We start from the raw sequence: 13,254 nt of genomic DNA, 5'->3' as shown, positions 1-13,254 counted from the left end.
GAACTAAAGTATCTGATTCTAAAGAGAAATGCAGAGTAGTAGAGGAATGGATGGATCATTATCACAGAATTTACAGAGCAGAAGGAGGCCATTCAGCCCATCGAGTCTGCACCGGTTCTTGGAAAGAGCACCCTACCCAAGGTCAACACCGTCACCCTATCCCCATAACCCAGTAACCCCACGGGCAATTTTGGACACTAAGGGAAATTTATCATGGCCATTCCACCTAACCCGCACATCTTTGGACTGTGGGAGGAAACCAGAGCACCCGGAGAAAACCCACGCAGACAAGGGGAGGATGTGCAGACTCCGCACAGACAGTGACCCAAGCCAGAATCGAACCTGGGACCCTGGAGCTGTGAAGCAATTGTGCTATCCACAAGGCTACCGTGCTGCCCCCGTGCAGAGATCTCGTGCAGAGATTTTGTTCAAAGAGACTGTCAATCGAGAAGGATTTCGGTTGGAGGAAGAAGAACAAAGAAAAAACGGACTATATTATTATACCTGTTTGCATGTGTTGTTTTTTTTTAAGCGAAAGTGTATATTTACTGTGTATATTTCTTAGTGAATGGTGCAAAAGTGAAAAATGAAACCATCTTGAAATTGAAGTTTTTTTTTCTTGGGTGGAGGTGTCATGTAAGAGTACCTTTAAGACATGGATGTTTGAGCAATGTACCTTGAAGAAAACAGTGATGCCAGAGAGTGGGTGGAGCAGGGCTTTAGGTCAGCCATTTTTCAGGTTTTTACTTTCAGTTTAAAAAGCACCTTGTGTGTGTCTGTGTGTTTCCAGGGAGCTGCAAGTTTGAAAAGAGCTTGGGAGTGTCTGTGTAAGCAGGGAGCTGGATCTCTGACATAAAAGACCATCTTTGGATCATTTGGGTGATTTAAACTGATGATTTTAAAGCCTTTAACCTGATGTGATTCTGTTTCAAGGTGTTAAGTCTCTTGGAAGTTTGAAGGAACAGTTTAAGGAATTATTTACTGTTGCAATATTTTCTGAGTTATCTTTGAAGTAAGAGGTGGTAAGAGATCCAATGTTTATTTAAGATGTTCAGTTGAGTTCATGGAATAAACAATGTTTTGTGTTTAAAAACCCACGTGTCCATAATTGTAATCCCACACCTAGGGAAAAAGCCATGTGCTAGCAAAAGCAACAAATCCATTAAAGGGAGAGATCGGTAGAACTCTCTGATACATTTTGGGGTTCGGAAAACGCCTCGTCCATAACAGTACCTAAAACAGCCTGTCTCTAAATATCGGAAAGACCAAGGAACTGATCATCGACGCCATGAAGCGTTGCACAACACACACACCCGTCTGCATCAATGGGTGCGAAGTGGAGATGGTCGATAGCTTTACAACTCTGGGGGTCGCCATCACCAACAGTCTGTCCTGGTCCACTCACGTTGATGCAACAATCTAGAAAGCCCAACATCGTTTCTACCTCCGAAGGAAGGACAAGAAATTCGTCATGTCTGCTTCGACTCTCACAAACTTGTACAGATGCGCCATAGAGAGCATCCTATCGGGCTGCATCACAGCTTGGTATGGCAACTGCTTGGTCCAACTTCGCAAGAAACTGTAATGTGGCGAACTCAGCCCAACCCATCACACAAGCATGCCACACGCACAGTGATTCTGCCTACAACTCCCGCTGCCTCAGGACAGCAGACAACATTATCAGAAACCCTCCCACCCAGGTTTTGACTTTTTACAGACTATTTCATCAGGCAGAAGGCACTGAAGTCTGAAGACCCGCACATCCAGACATAGGAACAGCTTCTTCCCCACAGCTACTAGACTCCTCAACAACTCTCCCTCGGACTGATCTGTTCCCTGTAAGAACACTATTCGCGACGCCCTATGCTGCTCTTGCTCATGGATTTACTTTGTTTGTCCACATGTTCCGCACTGTATCCAATCACTGTTTGTCGATGTACCATTTGGCAATGCACTGTGTCGATTATTCTTTTTTTGCCCACTCTGTATGTAATGTGTATGTGCCTTGGTAGCAGAAAAATACTTTTCACTGTACTTCAGTACATGTGACAGTAAGTCAAATCAAAGTGGTTCCTCTCTCCCTACCCGATCAATTCGTCTCAATCAGAACAAGACTGAATTTTGAATTCTCGTTTTTCCAACACAGCTCGATGCAATCCGGCCTCACAACCTGGAATGGATTTGCACGTCAGTGATTGCAGATCCATCATCGGAAAATGAGTCCCACTTCCGAGAAAACAGCGTATGAAAAATCGACGAGGATGGGATTCGAACGCCGCTACAGAGCACAATGGACTAGCAGTACATCGCCTTCACCACTCGGCCACCTCAACCGACAAGTGCATGCGTCGAAACGTCTTAATTCGTTTTGCATCCATGAACTGATGGAAAATATCCGCCCAGAGTCCAAAGATGTGCAGGTTAGGTGGATTGGCCATGATAAATTGCTCTTAGTGTCCAAAATTGCCCTTAGTGTTGGGTGGGGTTAGGGGGTTATGGGGATAGGGTGGGGATGTTGACGTTGGGTAGGATGCTCTTTCCAAGAGCCGGTGCAGACTCGAAGGGCCGAATGGCCTCCTTCTGCACTGTAAATTCTATGATCTTTGACTCCAGCCCCGTGTTCAATGTTGGAAATGCAGTGTTTTTCAATAAAATGAATTCCCATCACATTCAGGGACTTTTATGAATGGACTGATGTGAAACACTTCAATATTATTTCCAAGATGTTTCCACACAGTGTGAAAGGCCCCCGCTGAAAGACTGGAATCAACCAGCATTTGACAGCAAAAACAAACGCTCCCGGCTTCACAGAGGAATCCGTCGATCATCGGAACACACATTTCACGATGGACATTTTCTGATCATTGAGTTACAGGTTTCTACTCCTGCCTGGCTTTATTCCCCAGGAAATAGGGATTATATTCTTTCAGCGAGTCGTGAAAGTATACTTGGAGCAGATTAATGATAAATTATTGTGGTACGATGAGACTATTGCTGGTTGAATGGTAAACTTTCCAGAAAGTGCCTTCATATTGTGGTTGATAGCAAATCGGCACCACATTTAAAACAAAACACAGCTTAACTCGTAAACTTAAATTAAACTAATTAATTAATCAGTGATGGCTGGTCAGGTGATGTGCTTGAGCTGCTTGATGTGGGAGCTGGCAGATCGCATTCCGAGCTGCAGCGACCACATCTGCAGTAAGTGTTGGCTGCTCGAAGAGCTCCGGCTCAGAGTTGATGAGCTGGAGTCTGAGCTTCAAACACTGAGGCACATCCGGGAGGGGGAGACTTATCTGGACACTGTGTTTCAGGAGGCAGTCACACCTGTCAGAGTATCTAGTTTAAATCCTGCCAGTGGCCAGTGACAGCAGGGTGTGACTGCAGGCCAGGCAGTTAAAGGGAACCAGCAGTCAGGATCTCAGGAGTCTCAGCCCTTGACCCTGTCCAACAGGTGTGAGGCACTTTCTCCCTGTGTGGATGGCGAACAGGGCTGCAGGAAGGATGAGTCAGCTGACCAAGGCACCGTGGTTCAGCAGGCCATTCAAGGGGAGGGAGTAAAGAGGCAAGTTGTAGTTGTAGGGGATTCTATTATCAGGGGGAGAGATAGTATCCTTTGTGAGCATGATAAAGAGTCCCGCATGGTACGTTGCCTGGTATTTCTGACCGGCTTGAAAGGATACTGGAGAGGGAGGGGGAGGATCCAGTTGTTGTGGCCCATGTCAGTACCAAAAACATAGGCAAGTCTAGGAAACAGGACCTGTTTAGAGATTATAAAGAGCTAGGATTCAAATTAAAAAACAGGTCCTCAAGGGTCATAATCTCCGGATTACTGCCCGAGCCACGTGCAAATTGGCATAGGGAGGCAAGAATAAGGGAAGTTAACACGTGGCTGAAAGAGTGGTGTGGGAAAGAGGGGTTCCTTTTCATGGGACACTGGCATCAGTTTTGGGACAGGGGGAACCTATACCGTTGGGATGGTCTCCACCTGAACCGAGCTTGGACCAGTGTTCTGGCGAAAAGAGTAAATAGGGTGGTCAATAGGACTTTAAACTAAGGATTGGGGGGCAAGGGAAAGTCAGGGAAACAAGAGGTGAAGTAGTAATCAGTGGGAAGCGTAGCTGCTTAGGAATACAAAAAAGCACGAAAAGACAAAACTCAGGAGAGGTTACGATAGTCCCCATCCCACAAAATATGACACAGTGTATGGAAAGGCTCAGTAAACCAAGGTCCACCACACTAAGAAAACAAAAAGGGACGGTCAATAGAGAATTAAAGGTGCTATATTTAAATGCGTGCAGTGTACGGAACAAGGTAGATGAGCTTGTGGCCCAGATTATGACTGGCAGGTATGATGTGGTAGGCATCACAGAGACATAGTTGCAGGGGGTTCAGGACTGGCATTTAAACATCCAGGGATTCACAACCTATCGAAAAGACAGAGAGGTGGGCAGAGGGGGCGGGGTTGCCTTGTTAATTAGGAATGAAATTAAATCAATAGCACTAAACGACATAGGGTCAGATGATGTGGAGTCTGTGTGGGTAGAGTTGAGGAACCACAAAGGCAAAAAAACATAATGGGAGTTATGTACAGGCCTCCAAACAGTGGTCAGGACCGGGGGCACAAAATGCACCACGAAATCGAAAGTGCATGTCAGAAAGGCAAGGTCACAGTGATCATGGGGGACTTCAATATGCAGGTGGACTGGGTAAATAATGCTGCCAGTGGACCCAAGGAAAGGGAATTCATTGAATGTTTACAGGAGGGCTTTTTGGAACAGCTTGTGATGGAGCCCGCGAGGTAATAGGCCATACTGGACTTAGTGTTATGTAATGAGCATGACTTGATTAAAGATCTTAAAGTAAAGGAGCACTTAGGAGACAGTGATCATAATATGGTAGAATTCAATCTCCAATTTGAAAGAAAGAAGGTAGAATCAGATGTAAAGGTGTTACAGTTAAATAAAGGTAACTACAGGGGCATGAGGGAGGAACTGATAAAATCGACTTGGAGCAGAGCCTAGTGGGAATGACAGTAGAACAGCAATGGCAGGAGTTTCTGGGAGTAATTGAGGACACAGTACAGAGGCTCATCCCAAAGAAAAGAAAGATTATCAGAGGGGGGATTCGGCAGCCATGATTGACAAAGGAAGTTCGGGAATGCATCAAACAAAAGAGAAAGCCTATAAATGTGGCAAAGAGTAGTTGGAAGTCAGAAGATTGGGAAGGCTACAAAAACAAACAGAGGATAACAAAGAGAGAAATAAGGAAAGAGAGGATCAAATATGAAGGTAGGCTAGCCAGTAACATTACGAATGATAGTAAAAGTTTCTTTAAATACATTAAAAACAAACGGGAGGCAAAAGTTGACATTGGGCCGCTCCAAAATGACACTGGTAATCTAGTGATGGGAGACAAGGAAATACCTGAGGAATTAAATAAGTACTTTGCGTCAGTCTTCACTGTAGAAGACATGAGTAAAAGCCCAACAATTCCGGAGAGTCAGGGCGCAGAGTTGAATATGGTAGCCATCACAAAGGAGAAAGTGCTAGAGGAATTAAGAGGTCTAAAAATTGATAAATCTCCGGGCCCAGATGGGCTACATCCCAGAGTTCTAAAGGAGATAGTGAAGAAAAAGTGGAGGCGTTAGTTATGATCTTTCAAAAGTCACTGGAGTCAGGGAAAGTCCCAGAGGATTGGAAAATCGCTGTTGTAACCCCCTGTTCAAGAAGGGAACAAGGCTAAAGATGGAGAACTATAGGCTAATTAGCCTAACCTCGGTTGTTGGCAAGATTCTAGAATCCATTGTTCAGGATGAGATTTCTAAATTCTTGGAAGTGCAGGGTCGGAGTAGGAGAAGTCAGCATGGATTTAGTAAGGGGAGGTCGTGCCTGACAAACCTGTTAGAGTTCTTTGAAGAGATAATAAATAGGTGAGACCAAGGAGAGCCAATGTATGTTATCTATCTTGACTTCCAAAAGGCCTTTGATAAGGTGCCTCACGGGAGACTGCTGAGTAAAATAAGGGCCCATGGTATTCGAGGCAAGGTACTAACATGGATTGACGATTGGCTGTCAGGCAGAAGGCAGAGAGTTGGGATTAAAGGTTCTTTTTCGGAATGGCAACCGGTGACGAGTGGTGTCCCGCAGGGTTCAGTGTTGGGGCCACAGCTGTTCTCTTTATATATTAACGATCTAGATGACGGGACTGGGGGCATTCTGGCTAAGCTTGCCGATGATACAAAGATAGGTGGAGGGGCAGGTAGTATGGAGGAGGTGGGGAGGCTGCAGAAAGATTTAGACAGTTTAGGAGAGTGGTCCAAGAAATGGCTGATGAAATTCAACGTGGGCAAGTGCGAGGTCTTGAACTTTTGAAAAAAGAATAGAGGCATGGACTATTTTCTAAACGGTGACATAATTCATAATGCTGAAGTGCAAAGGGGCTTGGGAGTCCTAGTCCAGGATTCTCTAAAGGTAAACTTGCAGGTTGAGTCCGTAATTAAGAAAGCAAATGCAAAGTTGTCATTCATCTCAAGAGGCTTGGAATATAAAAGCAGGGATGTACTTCCGAAGCTTTATAAAGCATTAGTTAGGCCCCATTTAGAATACTGCGAGCAATTTTGGGCACCACGCCTCAGGAAGGACATACTGGCACTGGAGCGGGTCCAGCGGAGATTCACACGGATGATCCCAGGAATGGTAGGCCTAACATACGATGAACGTCTGAGGATCCTGGGATTATATTCATTGTAGTTTAGGAGGTTATGGGGAGATCTAATAGAAACTTACAAGATAATGAATGGCTTAGATAGGGTGGATGTAGGGCAGTTGTTTCCATTAGCAGGGGGAGACTAGGACACGGGGGCACAGCCGTAGAATAAAAGGGAGTCACTTTAGAACAGAGATGAGGAGAAATTTCTTCAGCCAGAGAGTGGTGGGTCTGTGGAATTCATTGCCACAGAGGGCGGTGGAGGCCGGGACGTTGAGTGTCTTTAAGACAGAAGTTGATAAATTCTTGATTTCTCGAGGAATTAAGGGCTGTGGAGAGAGAGAGAGGGTAAATGGAGTTGAAATCAGCCATGATTGAATGGTGGAGTGGACTCGATGGGCCGAATGGCCTTACTTCCGCTCCTATTTCTGATGGTCTTATGGTCTAATATTTAGCGGATTCGTCCATGACGAGACTGAAGAACGATCACTCGTCTATCCAATCGGTGAGGTCTGCCTCAGCGTGAGACAATATTAACAGAGTGAGAACCAGGTTAATTAGATTCAGATCACACGGTTACAATAGAACTGAATCAGGAAAACCCCGCCTTCGCAGCCTTGCCACTCGCCTGAGGTATCGTGATCCTGAGGTTAAAGCACCATCAGTCAGATCTCACCGTCAACGGGGAAAGCAGCCTTTGGTTATCAGGGACTGAAGCGACTTAATTTACTTTGGAACTGGATCAATTTATGATGTTTCCAGGATGCGACTTCCCTCAGACTGATCAAATGATTGGCAGCCGGAAAATTAGCGCCCATTGAGGAGTTACTGGTACCTGAGGCTTAGTTGGAGTATTGGTTAAAAAGGTTAATCATGAAATCTAGAGATGAAAAGCCGGGAAAGTGGGCATGAAGATCATCATGAAATCATTAAAATGTAAAAGGTGGCCATTCGGCCCATCGACTCTGCACCGACCCTCTGAAAGAGTCCCTATGCCCCAACCACATCCCTGTAACGCACTACCCAACTTTATAAACACAAAGGGGCAATTTAGCATGGGCATTCCACCTAGCCCACACAAATTTGGACGTGCGAGGAAATCGCAGCACCCGGAGGAAACCCATAGACACAGAAAAAAAGTGCAAACTCCATACAGTCAGTGACCAAAGGCTGGAATTGAACCCGAATCGCGGGCGCTGTGAGGTAGCCACTGTGACAACGTGCCACCGTATGAGGTCATAACACGTCATATATCAGATCAAGCATGATCTCATTGAAATACAGAGCACATTCGATAGGCTGAATGGTCTATTTCTGCTCCTCCGTCTTATACCCTGATATTGTGTAACTGTGTTCCGGGTCTTGTGTAAAACTCTTGTTAAAACAACACAGACACCGTATGTCGACTGCGTCTGATTATCTGGCGCAGAGAAGGCGATTGTGGAATCCATGTCGTACCCATCAAACTCTGCTACTCACCTGACTGAGATTTGTTCTGGATCTGTAAATCACAGGTAGTGTTCGCGAGTGGAGGGAACAGTCTGCACCTCAGTCTCTGGAACAGGTTGTGAGAGCAGGATGCCTTCATTATGAGTCAATGTCTGGTACTTTTTGTGAGAGTGGAATTCAGTCTCTATCAGACATTGGTACTGAATGTCAGTGTGAAAATATTTCTGCATCTGTCAATCACAATTACTGTTTGGGAAAAGTGAGATGAATCCGTAACATCATCACGGCTGTGACAGACAGAGAAAGACACAGAGAAATGCAGGAAGGGACTATCAGGACACACACAATGACACACAGAAAAGGTGCCGATATGAAGAAACTGTTTTTTTCGGAAAATGTGTTTTCTGCTGTGTAACTGTGCTCTCTGCTGTGTAACTGTGCTCTCTCTGTCGGAACCGTCACTCTGCTGGTGACAGATCTTCGCTGTGGTTGTGTCAAATCGTTCCCTGTGGTGTAAATGTGTTCCCAGTTGTGGAAATTGATCCGCCTGAAGCAGAACCTTTCTGACGAAATTTCAATTCCAGATTTGTTAAATCTTGTCACCAAGGGTTAGTTCAGACCTCTGGATTCCCAGTCCAGCGACATAACCTTGCCTTCTTGTTGTGAAGACAGTTCATTCAGCATCAATCTTTTCCGATAATAGTAAGGAAGCGCCCAACATGGGGCTCGAACCCACGACTCTGGGATTAAGAGTTCCATGCTCTACCGACTGAGCTAGCCGAGCTGGTGCTGCGTTGCCCATTAAACATCTTCTTGTGGAGAGTGGCTGCGGTGCTCATTCGGAGGGTAAGTAATGACTTGTTGGGCCGAATGGCTTTCTGCGCTGGAGAATCTACGATTCTATGAAGCAAGGAGGTTGATGCGTTCAAATGCTTCTGCTATAATGTCCACTCCTGACACCATGTAGAAATGGTCGTCTTTGAATCACTGGAAACCAAGGAGTTGTAATAAAAAAATAATTGATTTAATAATTGAGCTGCTCCTCCTGGCTTGTGCTCTGACCGCGATCCGGGGAGAATTGCAGGAATCCAGACACGTGATCATTTTAGTTGCGTCATCACGTGACCATTCGGTCTCCACTGGTCTCCCTCTGTGCTCTAATTTCTAGATTCATCATTTTAATTTTCATCCAGACTGGGAAGTTTAGTGCTGCTGCATTTGAAAAGGAACATGAATTTCTGATATTTTTCCAATGTAACTGATGTTGTTACACAAACTATTTAATCAGTGGAATTGTGCGTTCAGGGAACTCAGATTTTCGAATATCTGAAGGCTTCTTTCCAAATCGAATGGTTATTTTCCACAAGATTCAACCCCTCCTCACATAAACCCCGGGGCCGCTTTGATCGCTTGAATGCAATGACCTGGAGTAATTCCAGGCCGGCTTTCGAATGTATTCTATCGACCAAATTACTGTTGAATGATGCAGCTGTGATGGCCGAGTGGTCAAGTCGTTGGACTTCAAATCCAATAGCGTTTCCCCCCCGCAGATTCAACTGTGATTCGAAAAGTTTGTTCAACTCCCCGGAAAAGCTGCCGGCTCGACAATGAATCGGAATTTCGGTTGGTTGTCTGTTAACGGTATTAACATTTATCGAATTCAGTTTTTTGAAAAACGTTCTTTTTGGAAACTAAACGAAACATAAAGATAAATAAGGAGTTCACACTCAAAGCAACAATCAATAAATAATAACGTTTCCTGCAACGTTCGGAAGGAGAAGCAGCAACGGCAGCGAATGGAAACGTGGTTCGGTTTCATTCAGGTGAATGTATTTCTGGGTAAAAAGATCGTGGCAGAAATTCAACATTTAAAAAATATATTTTCTTGTTCTCTTTCTGTTGTCTCTGTTTCTTTCTCTCTCCCTCACTCACTGTTTTTGTGCTTCTCCGGGAACTGATTGGATACACAGTGAAACTCAGCCCCATCTCATCCCAACTCTTTTGGACGAATACGTCCTGGTGATGGACGGTCGTGAATCAGTAGAAGAATCGACAAACTATTCCATTCTTGCTCTGTAAGAAGTTCCATTCCTGGTTGTGAGGTGGCTCTGGGATAAAGGGATCGAGAGAGAACGAGTCTGACTCTTACTCTGCAAATCATTTCGTGCGCACTTGTAGAAAGTGGATGTGTCTGAGAACAGGAGAAAAGCAGATCATGGGGGTGTGATTGATTTTACTGAGCCGGACCTAGAAAAGTGACTTCTAAACAGTCAGCTTCTGTCTAAGAGCTGGTAAGGAATTACGGCTGACATTGAGGCAGTTCATAGTGAATTCTTACAGCAAATCGAATCTTGAAGCGGTGTTGGCATATTGTTTTCGTAGAGACTGACATAGTTTCTGAAAAGATCAGTTGTGCTTGTTTTTGTTTTGTCCAGTAGTTTGGGGAATCTATTTGGAGCGGGTGCAGTTGGTCAATAACAGTGCTTCTTGCTTGCCCAGCTCACCGGGCAGCAGCAGCTCCATTCCTCGCCAAATGTGTGGACACAAACGGCAAACCCACGTTATTGTATCCCCGCGGAGGTTCGAACCCCGTTCGCAGCGGCTCTGCTCCGGAATATTTACTCAGCTCCATAAACAAACCACTGACCACACAAATGATCGGGGCTCTCTTTGCATCTCATTGATGGTTTTCACCCAATTTGGCTGTTTCGGGAATGAAAGTAAAAATTTATCGCGTCTGGTAATTAGTATTTTTAAATAAACTACACTAAACATATGAAACAATACTTAATAAATGATAATTAACGAATATTAATCAATATTTAAAAAGTGTTCTGCAACGATTGGAAGGAAATGCCCATCCCATCAGATCAGGAAATGTTGGGAATGGATCGGAGTGAAACATTCCCAGACCATGTCCAACATGTTTCTCCTCAGCATGAAAACTCCCTGCGGAAACACTGAAACAAATACTCATTTGATCACATCATGATTAACATCACTCACACCTTAACCATGAGGCCACTGATGAAGTCATGATGACTTCGAATTTCTCCTAAAATGCCAACTGAACCCACTGACTGGCAGAAATACATTACCCACGTGATTGGCGAGGCGCATCCACAGACCGACTTGGCGAGTGGTGCAAACTGACATCACTGCTTCTGATCAGCTCCAGAACAGAGAGATAAATGTCACATTGTCCTTTCATATTTCTGATTTATAATTGTGTGGGGAAACTGATGGGCTTTGGACGCAATTAAAAGTTGCTTCAAGTGAGATCAAATCAGCGGCTGGCTCGTTGGTCTGGGGAGACCTGTGCCACACAAAGCAACAGAGTCTGCAGATAGAGAATGAATCGAATATTCACATGTCACACCAGAGAACACGTAGGAGAACAATTCAGCAGTCAAGGGCATTGAGCCTCTGATTTCCGGGTAAGCGTTCTGCAAGGCGGCCTTCAGGACGCGCGACAAGGAAAATCGCCGAACAGAAACTTCTAGCCAAGTTCCGCAGACATGAGTATGGCCTCAACCGGGACCTTGGATTCATGTCGCATTACATTTTTCCCCCACCATCTGGCCTGGGCTCGCGAAATCCTACCAACTGTCCTGGTGTGAGCCAATTCACACCCCTTTAACCTGGGGTTACCCCCTATCTGGTTTAGCACAGGGCTAAATCGCTGGCTTTAAAAGCCGACGGAGTCAGATCAGAAGCACGGTTCAATTCCCGGATCAGCCTCCCCGCAAAGGCGACGGAATGTGGCTTTTCACGGTAACTTAATTTGAAACCTACTTGTGACAATAAGCGATTTTCATTTCATCTCTGGACCTGTAAAGACTTAATTACCTGCAAATGCTGGCATTCAAAGCATTGTCTTGCATTTTTGACTTTGCCTATATATATGTTTCCGAAACATACCTCTTCATTCACCTGAGGAACGAGCAGTTCTCCGAAAGCTAGTGTTTGAAACACACCTGTTGGACTTTAACCTGGTGTTGTCAGACTTGTTACTGTGCACAGCAGGGGCTGACAGATAAAGATTCAGTCACCACCCAAATGTCGATATGCACCTCCCCCAACACACGCGCATGCCCACTGCCACTGAAAGTTTTGTCATGATTCTGATATGCAGACTCATTCACCACCCAAATGTCTTTCTGCACCTCCACCAACACACGCGCATGCCCACTGCCACTGAAAGTTTTGTCATGATTCTGATATGCAGACGTTTTAACGGAAACTAGCAAACAACATAATGATTTTATCCACTCAATAACAATATTAGAGATTGATCATTACATATTTAGTTCAACCTTCACACAGATTTTCAGAGTATGAAAGATATTGAATGAATGACAGACTCTCATACAGTCCCAGAGACTCTCGCAAAGCGATTTAACTGAATCCCAAAGACAGATTGTTGCAGAAGATATGTAACAAGCCGAAGAATGATGAGTATATTACAAATATGGAATGAATCTGACTCTGCCATATAGTGTCAGGGACTGAAATATGCAGCAATTGTATTTCAAAATTGATCGCACTTAGCAGGGTGGTAGTATCAAATAACCGGATGGTGCGAATCCTCAATGTGCAAAGGGTACCTTGTCGCCACAAGGACTGTGTAATGGTCACTCTGAATGTCAAGACTATGGGAGACAGAGCTCCACAGACTGGCTCCTACTTTCCACAGACCACCACTGACTGAATCATGGTGAATACCAAGAGCTGAATTATGTTGTCAACACTCACATAGAAATGGCACACAGAATAAAATGGCGAGATCGTGGAAAATGTGGACCGTTTTCCATGACCGGAAGCCACCACTGGAAAAAGGCAGATCCATCAGACAGGATTCGCCCTCACCTCCAATTTGTCAGCTCAGCCTTCAGCAGATTGAGAAAGAGAATACTTGAAGAGCAGCTTCATGACAGAATCGTTCGGAGTGACCATTGCACAGTGCTTACTCAGCAACGGCAAAGACTGGTCCCGTATGTGTTTTATTCTGTTCGCAGTGGAGGCCAACAAACCAAAAATAACCCAATTTACCCAATGATCCCAGTACGAAAAGCAAGGGACAAAAATTGTTTCTTT

The 13,254-nt window shown here is 44.8% G+C and overlaps 1 non-coding gene across 1 annotated transcript; it reads right to left on the bottom strand.

Annotated features, from left to right (window-relative positions):
- Positions 1-8,868: 8,868 nt before the first annotated feature.
- Positions 8,869-8,941, bottom strand: trnak-cuu (transfer RNA lysine (anticodon CUU)). The gene has a single exon. It is a non-coding gene; the product is annotated as a tRNA-Lys (tRNA).
- Positions 8,942-13,254: the final 4,313 nt, after the last annotated feature.

This window comes from Scyliorhinus torazame, chromosome 24 (genome assembly GCF_047496885.1).
Source record: "Scyliorhinus torazame isolate Kashiwa2021f chromosome 24, sScyTor2.1, whole genome shotgun sequence".
In the NCBI taxonomy this organism is placed as follows: Eukaryota; Metazoa; Chordata; class Chondrichthyes; order Carcharhiniformes; family Scyliorhinidae; genus Scyliorhinus; species Scyliorhinus torazame.
This window is presented reverse-complemented; position numbering and strand designations above follow the sequence as displayed.